The sequence below is a fragment of the Anser brachyrhynchus genome, assembly GCF_964034855.1.
Source record: "Anser brachyrhynchus genome assembly, chromosome: 3".
Classification (NCBI taxonomy): Eukaryota; Metazoa; Chordata; class Aves; order Anseriformes; family Anatidae; genus Anser; species Anser brachyrhynchus.
Window position 1 is genome coordinate 50828977 of NC_137696.1, and position 12345 is coordinate 50841321.

Below are 12345 nucleotides of genomic sequence, written 5' to 3' on the forward strand. Positions count from 1 at the left end.
TGTACACTTTTAAAATATCTTTCTAAAATTCTTTTAAATAGTACTTAAATGGTGCATAGTTTTTGGGTGGTCTATATAGCATGAAAGCCAATTAGAGTGAATGTTAAGTTATAATTGCCATCATAAGCTTTTTAAAGACACAAGACTCACTTTTCCGTCACAATTGTGCTTTTTTGTTAATGGTCTTTTTTTTTTCTTTTTCTTTTTTCTTTTCCCTATTTATTTATTTATTTATTTATTGTCCTTTGGTGAAGTCCTGTGCTCTCATTTTCTGTTCAAAGTTCACAGAGTACAGTGCCATGTCCTTGCTTATTACTCTGATTAGTAGTAAGGGAAGTGGAAACCATCATCAAACCATCACAAGAACATCTTCTTTCAGTCACCGGTTCGGTTGTGAACACAGTTCTCAATTAGAACAATAGACTTCTCAAAATCTTACTAGAAATATTGTCATCCTGGGAGCAGGTGTAGCATGAAAAAGTTTGCCAGTTGTTTTAATTCCTTCTTCCTCTCCACACTTGCAAGGAAACCTCAAACTTAGAGCAACGGTAGCATTATTGGTTCCTGTACAGGCATTTGCTTAATGGAAACTTGAATCAATAAGGCTGTTGTTCTTTTTTTTTTTTTTTCTTTTTAATCGCAGTATAAATTATATTTTCTTTTATATTGCCCAATAATGCTTAGGGAGACAAAATTTACAATATAAGAGTTCTCTGCAGTTCAAGCATAATGCATTAGTTTAAGCAAAGCCAACAGATGCAAATACCTGCTTCAGAAGGAAGTGACACAGACACTTAACAGCCTTCACGGTGTGATGCTCAAGGGTAAAGCCGACTCTTATCAAATAGAGTCAGCAGATTCGGACAGGAGTCAGAAACTACCAACCTCTGCAGCAGAGTAGGCAGTGTAGCTTCCATGCACTTTTCAGCCTCATTTTCAAATGCAAGAAATGTAAGGGAGATACAAAGTTTTAAAACTTTGAGGAGAAATTGTATTATCTGAAACAGGAGAGGGAGAGGGAGACTGCAAAGTCAGCAGCATGCTAAGCAACACCCTGCAACTGAATAAAAAATAATTGATTGATGAAGGCTAATTCAAGGTGGGCTAAAAGTAACCTCACAGACAGAATCACAAATGGTTGAGGTTGGCAGGGATCTCTGGAGGCCCCCTGGTCCAATCCCTGCTCCAGCAGGGCCACACAGTGCAGGATGCCCAGGGCCATGTCCAGGGGCTTTTGAAGTTCTCCAAAGAGGAGACTCCACAACTCTGGGCAACCTGTGCCAACAGTGAAGAAGTACTTCCTGATGGTTAGCCAGAACCTCCTGTGTTCCAGTTTGCGCCCACTGCCTCTTGTCCTGGTACTGGGCACCACTGGAAAGAGCCTGGCTCCATACTTAGTACGCTCAAGTACTGTTTAAGGGACAAATCTGAGGTATTGTATTTGCCTGAAGAAAAAAAGACACTCACATTTGTTTTATTTTGGCAATGCTATTACACATTTAGTATTTCAATTTGCTGCGATTAATATATTAGTCGCAGCACACACAACAGCACACACAACTGACATTGTCTGTTGTTTGACAACGCCACCTGCGTATCTTCTAGGAAGCTTTTAAAAAGCTTTTTATGAAAGCTTTTTAAAAACAACTGACTGATTTTTATGCAGAGAAGTGCCAAGACATTATAAAGCATTAGTGATGTGTACAGGAGATACTTTAAGGACTGTGTCTGGATGTGGGCAACCAAAGGAGCAGATGAATGAATGGTAGCACCAGCTCAGATCAAAGATCATGTCCAGCCTTTGTGCTATCTCTAGCAATGGCTCACAGCCAGATACCAACCTTGGCAATTGCTTTTCATCAGAATTGATATAACTTTAAGAGTTTGATTAACACAATCTAAATAGAAGAGGTAAACAAAAGTATATTGGGAGCCTTAAAAATCGCTTCAGTTCTGAAAAGTGTCACTCACTTCCTTAAACAAAATAAAATCTATCAGCCTTGAAGAACCAACACCACCCGGGGAAGATGGGAGTTTTATTCTTTTCTGCATCATTAAATAAATTAACTAAATCCCAACAGGGGGATTGTTTGTGCAGTCTCAGTGCTTTAAAACACTAGTAAACTCCACAAAGGGATTAAGCTCGTTTATATCCTTTGTCTGTCTGCTCTCTCATACAAAATGCCTAAGTATCCCTCGGCGTGTAGGTTAGAGCACAGACTGTTCCATTTCAACGGACAGCCCCTCTTCCTAGACCACAGGCAGATTATTCTTTCCTCTCTCTTGTTCCCTCACCCTCTACCTGTGCCCAGGTGGCCAAGAAGGCCAACAGCATCCTGGCTTGTATCAGGAATAGTGTGGCCAGCAGGACCAGGGAGGTGATCGTTCCCTTGTACTCTGCTCCGGTGACGCCGTACCTTAAGTGCTGCGTTCAGCTTTGGGCCCCTCACTGCAAGAAGGACATGGAGGCCCTGGAGCGTGCCCAGAGGAGGCTCAGAGGAGGCCTTATTGCTCTCTACAGGTACCTGAAAGGAAGGTGTGGGGAGCTGGGGGTCAGCCTCTTCTAACAGGGAACTAGTAATAGGACTAGAGGGAATGGCCTCAAGTTTTGCCAGGGGAGGTTCAGGTTGGAAATGAGGAGACATTTCTTCTCAGAAAGAGCAGTCAGGCACTGCAATGGGTTGCCCAGGGAGGTGGTGCAGTCACCGTCCATGGGGGCGTTCAAGGAAAGGTTGGACCTGGTGCTTAGGGACATGGTTTAGTGGCTGACAGGGGTGGTAGGGGGATGCTTGGGCCAGATGATCTTGAAGGTCTTTTCCAACCTTAATGATTCTGTGATTCTATGATTCTATGTACGAGGCCTCTTTTGGCCGCATAGTAGTCCAATTTCAGTCAAATTTGGCATGAATACAAGACTGTAAAAAGCAGCTTCTACTAATTTCCTTTGTTAAGCAGGTGAGCGTGGTCCTGAGCCCCAGTAGCTCAGAATGGGGTGCCCTGCTCTGTGAGCTCTGGGTCCATTCCTCTGGTTGGCACCCTGGGGTAACTGGGTATGGCTATAAGCTGTGAATCCTAAAACACAAGCAGGAAATGGGTGTTGAGACATTTAACCCATCCAAAGTGTAACACGTGCAGGCACACAGTCGTGCTCTTCAGTTAGCTCTCCATGTGTGCATCTATTTGTGCTTAAGGCCACATCCAAGCCCTGGTCTGCAAACACCTTCATAACTCAGCCACCGGGCCTTCTGGCTTAACTAAGTTATGGCATGGGACTGTGTACAAAGTAAACGGGAGCAGGCTCCCCCTGCCAGCAGACAGCTGGTCGGCAGCACTGAACAGGAGCAGAAGACATGAGGAGCAGAGTGGAGCTCTCCCCGGTGCTCCTGGTCTTAGCAGGACCAGCGACCAGTCACCACTGCCCTGCCAATGCACCAAGTGCCTCTCCAAGCGAGCCAAGTCCCACAAGTGAAGACAGTCTAAATACCCACAGCAGCAAAGCAGCAGCTGCTGGCTCTGATGGTGGGACAGGGGATTTTCGGAGGGATATCTCTCTGTATTTGGCCACAACAGCTCTGGTGCTTTTGTGCTTCAGGCAGCTGTGCTCTGTTTGGATCTGGCTGTGAGCACCATGTAGCCAAGGCCATAGCAGGTTAGTGGCGCCACTAACCATGTTATTGCTGCCTGATGATGGTACTGAAAACGCAAAGGGAAAATGTTAGGCATTTGCAAGTCACTTTCCTAGTAATGGAGCAATCAATGATGAGTCCTAAATTCGGACTGTCTTGCTGCTCAGGCAGCTTCTTTCACAAGGCTCATGTCATGCCTTCCCTTCCTGCGGGTAAGGATTCCCTGCTACACAAAATTGCCTTAGGTCACTCAGACCTGATATAAATCATGCATTTTTGAAGGGATTTCATTTTTTTTTTTGGCATTGGAGATAAAGAGCTTTGGTATGCAGGCTAATTGAGACCTGACATGGGCGATGAGCAGTTTAACTTATGCTTGTGTGCTATGATCTTTGTTACTCCTTTACCCAAAAAACACTGACTTGGTGGTCATAGATTGGTCAAGGATTTGATAGACCCCAAGAGCAGCCATGCCCAGGAGAGCCTCCAGATGGGTGGTACAAATCCTGTATGTATCTTCAGCATGAAAATCACAGCACTGACATTCAGATACAGTGTTCATTTTGAAGGACTGATGTTTTAGTTATCTTTTATTAGAAAAAAAAAAAAAAGCTAAAAGGATCATATTTAACAAGAATATTCTTGAGCAGGCTGAAGAATCCCATGTTGCTGTTTGTCAGATATACTTCTGTGAGTACAACCTCACTTACCAGAAAGCAGGCTAAGATTTTTCTGTAAGTCACACAATTGTTTTCGTTAGGAACCTGTGCTGTGCATGTAAATCAGAGAAGAGAAGTCAAAACAAAATTAGCAAGATCTGAAAGAACAGCAGTTACCCTGTAATAATTACTGTCTCCATAAACAAGCCTGATGCATCCCAGTAGGTACCTGCCACCAGATTACTAACTTCTGCTTATTATTGCTGAGTAAAACTTGCTGTTGTCAGCCTTGGGGACAGGCTGCCCTCACACCAGGTCCTCAGCTGCAGGTGGAGGAGCTGTGCACGCTCCCAGGGGAGGCATGGCTCTCATTTTAGCCCGTCAGCCTTCCAAAGATCTGTCTCCCTTATTGCTTAGGTTCAGCTGTGATCACAAAGATCACGATGCAGATGTCTTGCGCTATCAGTTCCCAGTGCCAGCTATTGCACATTCCTGTTCAAAATAATGTCGTGAAGGGACTCTAGACCCTGTTTCTCAGGTATTTGCCAAACACCTGAGGCATGCATTTCAGAAGCACTTCCTAGCTAGGAGGCCGGCTGACTGATGGGTGAAGCAGGAAGGACTTTTGTCTCCTGGGCCCTTGGGTATTGGGGCTGACATGCAAGTACCCTGCTGGGAGGTACTCATCTTACCAGCCACAGGTGCCCCTGCGTCATTTATCCTCCAGCCCTTCTGTATCTTAGGAGATTTCATCCTCACCACTTCTGGGAGATCCAGAGAGCAGCTTGTCACTTCTCAAATCTACTGGAAAATTACCATGACAAAATAGCTCCGGGACACACATGGCCCTCTCATCTCCAGTACCTCATTTTGTTTTCTCTTAGATTCCCTTCATTATCATCAGGGAAGGACAGACCACGTTCTTTGACCTCACAGAGTAACCAAATCTTTCATGAAGGCACAGATACTGTAGAAAAGAAAAATATCTTAACTCTCACGGACAAAATACTTGCAAAATAGATACCTACTTTCTTCTGCTCTTCTTTTCTTCCTGGAAGCCCTTCTATCAGCCTTTTGTTGTGAGAGATTCTAGCTTCAAGGATCACTGGGGGGTCCAGGGGAGAGGCTGATTGATGGCACATTGATGGATAGCTTTTAATCCTTTATTCGTTATCCCTGTGACACCTGTTTTCTGGCATGTCTGAATGATGTTCAGGCTTGCACACACCTGATAAATACACCTGACCAAGAACAATGCCTCAAAATATAATTAATTTAAAAAGATGGCAAAAATGGATATTCACTACACCGGTTAGCAGTCTGGAACCTACCTTCCTAACCCTTTTGGGATAAACCAGGTGAACCTGAGTTTTCCGGGATCAGAGCTGATGATTTGCATGACTAAACTCCCCCGAATGTCACAAGAAGCACACGTGGGTTTTCAATCCGTCTCTGAGAATTTTATAAGTGACATTTCTGAGCATTTCACCTCTCCAGATGAATTCTGCTGGAAGCCACCAGTGGTCAGTGGTGGAAGTTTTCATGCCAGGCAGCTCGTTTTGTAAGCCACAGGGAGCCAGATGGAGCCAATTCCATAATCCTGAGCTATAAATAATGTATTATTTAATACAGATTCTGAAGTTCCCAAAGGCTTGCAAATCAGCCACTTAATAGCTTTTTGTGTTAGACATACTGAATACTGTAATAACCTGATGTCGTTTTGAACACAGTGATTAAGTATTCAGTTTACAAGACAAATGGAGACTCATTACAGTCAATCAGAGAAGAATTACACGAACTTAAATTGCAGGTATTTATCACAGTTTCTCAAAAGAATATTTTAGTAGATATTTTGTAAGAAAAAGCTGCTGCTTTGTTATTCTGTAAAAGTTCATAAAGAACTTCTAATGAGATCTTTTTCCAGTGCTGATGTTTTATGGTAATCTGACTGTACTGTGTCATTATACGTCATTGTGCAATGAAATAGTGAGTGTGACAATGGATGTCCTATTGGCAATTTTTTTAGCAATCTATTTTAAGCTTTTGCCTTTGTGATGACTAGAATGAAAGCTTTACTTTAGATAATGCAACAGGAACTGAATCAGCCATCAGTGACTTCCAGTACACTATCCAGGGGAAAAAAAAAAAAAAAGACAACAAGAAAAAGTAATATTTGACATGCTTAGTTTGTTATGTTTGCTTAATGTGGAAAATGTTGGGAATTTCTAGTAATTTAGAGTTTAATGACATAAGGAATACAAAGTTTTACAGAAATACAGAATTTAGTTGAAAATACATTCATTTTAGTTATGATTCAAAATTTTTATGATTTCAATCCTACCCATCTCTGTAAGTTTTTTACTATATTTATCTCTTTTTAATGAGATTGCCTGAGCTGTGATAAGGCTGCCAAAAGCCAATTAACAATATTAGAGTAATACTAATACTTTGTAGCTGAGGAACTGGAATAAAATTATTTGCATGTAGCCAGGGATTGCAAAGTAAAATATTAAGTAGCATCAGGACTAGATTTAGAGAAAGAAAGCCATAGACTGAGGCTGCTTTTCAGAAATTTGCTTAGCATTTTTTTCCCTGAAATTCTCTGCAGCACAGCAGACCAATGCTGTGGACTCCAGATAACAGCATTTGGGGCTCCTATTGATTTAAGACAAAGATTTATTATTGGTAGAACAAATCACAGTCAGGTACTGCTAATTAGTAAATAACCTTTGCATCACAAATGACTTACAGTAAAACTCCTGTTTTACCTGCCTGTTTGCAGTAACACTGTGCTTCTCTTCTAGGTTATTTGGTATTGTTTGTATCTACCCGAGAGGCTGTGTTTTGTACTCACTCTTTGTGAAGATACAATTTACATGGTCATCCTCTGGATTCTCAGTCACCTTCAGCCTCATTAAGAGAAGTTGCTATTCCTAGACAAGTGCAATTTGCATTTAAGTAAGAGAGCAGAAAGGTTTTCAGATAAAAGCATGTCAATTAAATAGTCTTGCCTAAGAAAAGGAGTTACATTTTCACAAGAAGAAGGGGGCAGTTTTGTCTTCATTTTCTTAGACTCCGAGATAGGGAGCATTCCTTGATGCAGCCTGACTGCACCAGAAGGTTTATTACCAAATTTTCTTCTGTGCTTTATGTATTACTGGAATTAACTACCAAGTACACTGCTCTCAGAAGCATTCCAGGGTAGCTTAAAATAGATCAAATTTGTATGGTTGGTGTAATTTATATGACAATAAGCAGTTCATTTTCTTGTCGTTTTAGATTCTGCTAGTTATGATTTTTTTTGGAAACAATTCAGTTCTGGGAAACATTTTCCAGTTTTCTGGGTGAAAACTGGGATTTGGTCATAACAAGGGACAGTCAAAGCAGCTGACACACCAACCTTGTCCATGTAAGACAAAGAGCCAATTTGTTCCTGAACTTAGCCAGAACATTTCTGAATCCCAGTTGCTGATGTTATTGGCCACATTTTCGTAACTGGGAAGAACAGCAGCTTCCCAAGACAAACATTTTCTGCTAGTCAGAATTTTATTTCCCAGTGAGCCTTTCCTAGAAGCACGACTTCAACATCCATTAGAAAGTGCCAATGCAGCAAAGATACTTGCAATTCCAAGAGTATTGAGATGTGAGGCTGTGCTGTGTTTTGTAGCTGGCTCAAGGCATCAGCAATATGTCAGACAATTCACTTCTGAAATTCTGGTACTAATACTTCTGAACTTCTGCAGAGTTTACACTAGCCTTCCTATTCTGGTTTGTACAGAAGAGGGGAAGAAACTGAAGGACCAAGTGACTTGCTATAGCTCACACAGAGAAATAAAAAAAGCCATGACCAGGCCCTTGTTTGGTCTTGCTTATATTAAGTAAAACTAGATTTGCAGCATTAGTTGCTCTGTTCTGTAATGGATTTGGCAGAAGGTTGGTTTGTGTGACATAGATCTGAGTTATAAATAATGATGTTTTGTGCCTACAGGTGCTGCTTTACAAATAAAATGACTGCAGGAGCAAAACAGTCTGAAAGCAAGATGCCATATATCTGAGTTCAAAATGTACTTATTTAGAGCATTAAGGCGAGTCAGCATCCATTTTAAAGCACTTCTAAGACAACTTTCATTTCACCCAGGCAATATGCATTGCCCATGTGGAAACTTTGCAGACTGGAGAGGGTGGAAAGCCATGCTGTGCAGTCAGCCTGAAGAGCGTGTTTCAATGATGTACCCACCAGCTGAGGACATGGGGGCCTGAGAGAGCTTTCCTGAAATTCATGAAGGGTGCTGCCCATGGCAGCCACCACTGCAAATTTCTGTTCTGCTGGATTTGGGATATCCAGGGGTGAAAATCTTTTCTTATTCACAAGCAGAATAAGGTCTTGTATTAGGATCTCCCAAATCCTGAGACCCTACCTAGATGCTGTGAAGCCAGATGTGGGCAGCTGTCCTCCACCATGTGCCAGGAGGGGCTGCACCATCATTATCGAGGTGGAGGTTCAACACGAACATTTCTCCTAGGGCTTTGCCAGAGGTTTCAGGTTTTCTTTAAGATAAATTCTGCATCTTGAAAATTGCTGTGAGGCAGGAGATTATTTTGCAACTCGGAGCAAAGGGTCAGCATGCAGCAAGGGTCAGTCTTCCTCTTGGGTATTTCACTTTTAAGTCTCTGAGTGTCAGAGGTTTGACAATGGGTAGCGGATTAACAGGGATTGATCTAATCAGTTACACTCAGAAATAAAGAAGTAAATGAACAGAAGAACTTTGAAATAGCGATATGATTATTTTGTGAAATAAACACCAGCCCCATGAATAGGCTCAGCCAACCTAAAGTAGCCTCTCCACTCCACTGGCAGTCTGTGGTGGAGCTCGTATGCTCTGATCCCAGCAGGTTCCTCCAGCTGGCACCAAGCAGACAGGGACTAAAGGAGGAAAATTGTCCCTGTTAAAATTGTTTGGAGGGTGCTGTCTGAGAGATCTTGTAATTAGATATACATCTAAGTCAGGGCAGCTGTTTGCCTGTTGTTGTTTTTGTTTTGTCATTTTGTTTTATTATTTTCCTTCTGCATGACTTTTAGCTACTCAGTCATGTTTTTGCAAGATAATACAGTCACAGAAATGGTTTAAATTGCTTTATGTAAGAAACCTCTAGTCAATCATGTCACAGTAATGTCATAAGGCAAATCACAGCAAAATTTATTAAAATGTCATGCAAGTTATTTAAGATGTCATAAACAATATTTGTCTGTTTTTAGTGACACTGAGATATCATACTTATTCATGTTAGCCTTCTCCTCTCCAGTGATAACAGACAAGTGGTTAAAACATAGAAAATAATACTGTCTAGCGTGCCTCCTTCTTACATGCTGCCCAACAATTATACTATATATATATATATTTTATTAAACATGCTATTGTGAGGGTTTATTATTGGTTACAATGAAGCTGGCTATACTGCAGTGAAAACTTCATCAGTTATTACTGAGGTCAGAATATCCTGACATGAGAAATGAATATTTTCCAAACTCCAATTAACTAGGTTGAATGAAGATTCAAAGACACAACTTAGTACTGTTGACCTATAGAAATGATAGGTGTGTAATTATTTCTAGAACATTTAAGCCAGCCATTACTTTAAGCATTTAAGCATTGGAAGTATTTTCAGTAGAAGCATTTGAAAAACAGCAAATTGTAAGGTAAGGCTAGGTTTTAAGAACAGTTTACAAGCTGAAATTTATATTCACAACTAAAGTAGCTAAGGCAAGTGCAACTTTATCCATGGTAGACAATACATAGGTCAGCCATCATTATGGTGCTAAAATTAGATGAGGATAAATTAGAGATACTTAGGTAGTTAGATAACCACATGCGTACCGACTTCATTAAACAAGATGCCAAAGAACACATATCTGAATATTAAACGTTGCAAAGTTTCACAGAAGTACACGAGCTGCTGAAACACTCAAAGGTTATTTATTTAGCCAGTTCTGTTCAGATGCAAAGCTACAATTCTTTGCTCACTAAACAAGTCTAGCTTGCTAGAGAGCTTTGATTTCTCTTCCTCCACTCTTAAAAGTGAGAGGTAAAACTCAGATGGTCCAGGCTATACAGGTGGCCCCTGAGGTCACTTGTATTCATCGTGAGACCTTCATATTTAGGAGATTATCCGTAAGGTCTGGTCATTATCTCAGCAAAAATAATATCTTGAAGCACCTGAGCAAATCCACACAGCTTTTTACCTTTGCAATGGTTGGCACAGAATATTCTTCCAACAGGAAGGAAATAAAGCATGAGCTTCTCATTGCACTAATAGCACTTTCTTCTTTTCAAGCCAAAATTTAATTATCAGAAAAGGTCTTCAAGACAATATGAATCCATAGCTAAATGCTACATTTTCTCTTGGGCAGACTAATAATTCTCTTGTATGTTCGTATCTGTGGCTGAGTGGTTCCACAATATCTCTTATTTTAATGACAAACTATTATGGTATTTCAGTTCAATATGGATGACATATTGAGTATTGATGTAAATCAGGTAGGGTGTTCAAACTATCATAAAAATACTACTTAAATAAAATAAAAAATAAAACTGGATATAACACTGACCATAAATACGTATGAATATATGTAAATATGAAATCAAAGAAGTTGTTAAAAACTGGCTGCATTTTCCTTGCTGTATACATGGCTGACACTGAAAATGCTAAATTACCTGTATAGGATTACCTGATTAAGTTCCTACTTTTTTCCCTCAATTTCAAGTCCTGTTTGTAGAGTCCTCAGACAAATCATTAAATTTAAAATCTTTTGAGGAATTCTAAGCACAATTTTCCTTTATTGTGCCTTAGAGCTACTAGGAAAATTCAAAGAAAGTTTGTGTTTATATAAAACGGGTCCAAGACCTAAGAACATTGACACTGATCTCATAGCAAATTCACTTGTTTGTGGTTGAACTGTGGATTTAAGGGTCCTTCTGTACTTGACAGGAATTCTTGCTTATTGTCTCTGCAGCTAACCTAAGCGTTTTACAACCATTTGGTTGCAAGATGCTGTGATCCTATGACCTTACCTTGTTTTAAAACTCACTTTCAAGGCTAATATAGACAGGACCTAATTGTACTTTCACCACAGAGATACATTACTGCCTGAAGACTACTTAAGAAAGTTAATCAAAGACTGAAATTAGGACAGCTTTGGTCTGTCACAGTCTGAGGATCTGTGAGATAGAGCAATACCTGTGATGCATAAAGGTGGAAAAATATTTCAATTAATGCTAAATAAAGCATGAGATCCTAATGATTTAGAAAGATAAAAATAGCTTTGTAAAGATGGATGCAAAGAAATAATATGTAAAGAGGCAGCACAAATACTAAGAATCCCCCTACAGGACAACATTTTGTTGTAGCTCAGGGGCTGAAATACTCAGGGTGTAGCGATTCTTTTTTTAGGTCCCTTTTTTGCTCCAGAGAATATGCATTTCCTTGTGCTCCTGGGAATCCTTGCCTGGCAGACCTGTCTGGTTTGGGTTGTTTCAACTGTTAGTAGCACTGTTTCCCTTTGCACAACATTGAGTCTTTTCCGATAGGACTGGGTCTTGGTACTCCCATCCATCTGCTGAATGTCCAGGACACTAAATATTAATTGCCTCTTTCCTGCTTCTCAGAGAATTTTTAGTTGTTTTATGAAAGGTTCAGCAACTTTTTCAAGAAGACCAAGGCGTTCCTCCACTCAAATAATAACAATTAAGAACACTTGGCTGTGGAGAGTAGGAAGTGTGGGTTAAAGTATCTCCAGGGCAAAGAGTTGACAGCAGATCTGCAGTTGTGAAAAGGAAAGGTAATTTCTGCAATGCACCTCTTTTTCTAGAAGACACATTCATAGAATGAGGTATGAGTTAAAAAAAAAAAAAAAAGGGTAGGAGTAAGCACTGTAGATACAATAATAGGTATGTGTCAGCCAATCTGGAGACTCATTATTCCATAATTATTTTATTATACATTATCTTTTCTGTCCTCCTGTTTCTTTTTTATTACTGTTATTATTTTTTAATCTTATAAGG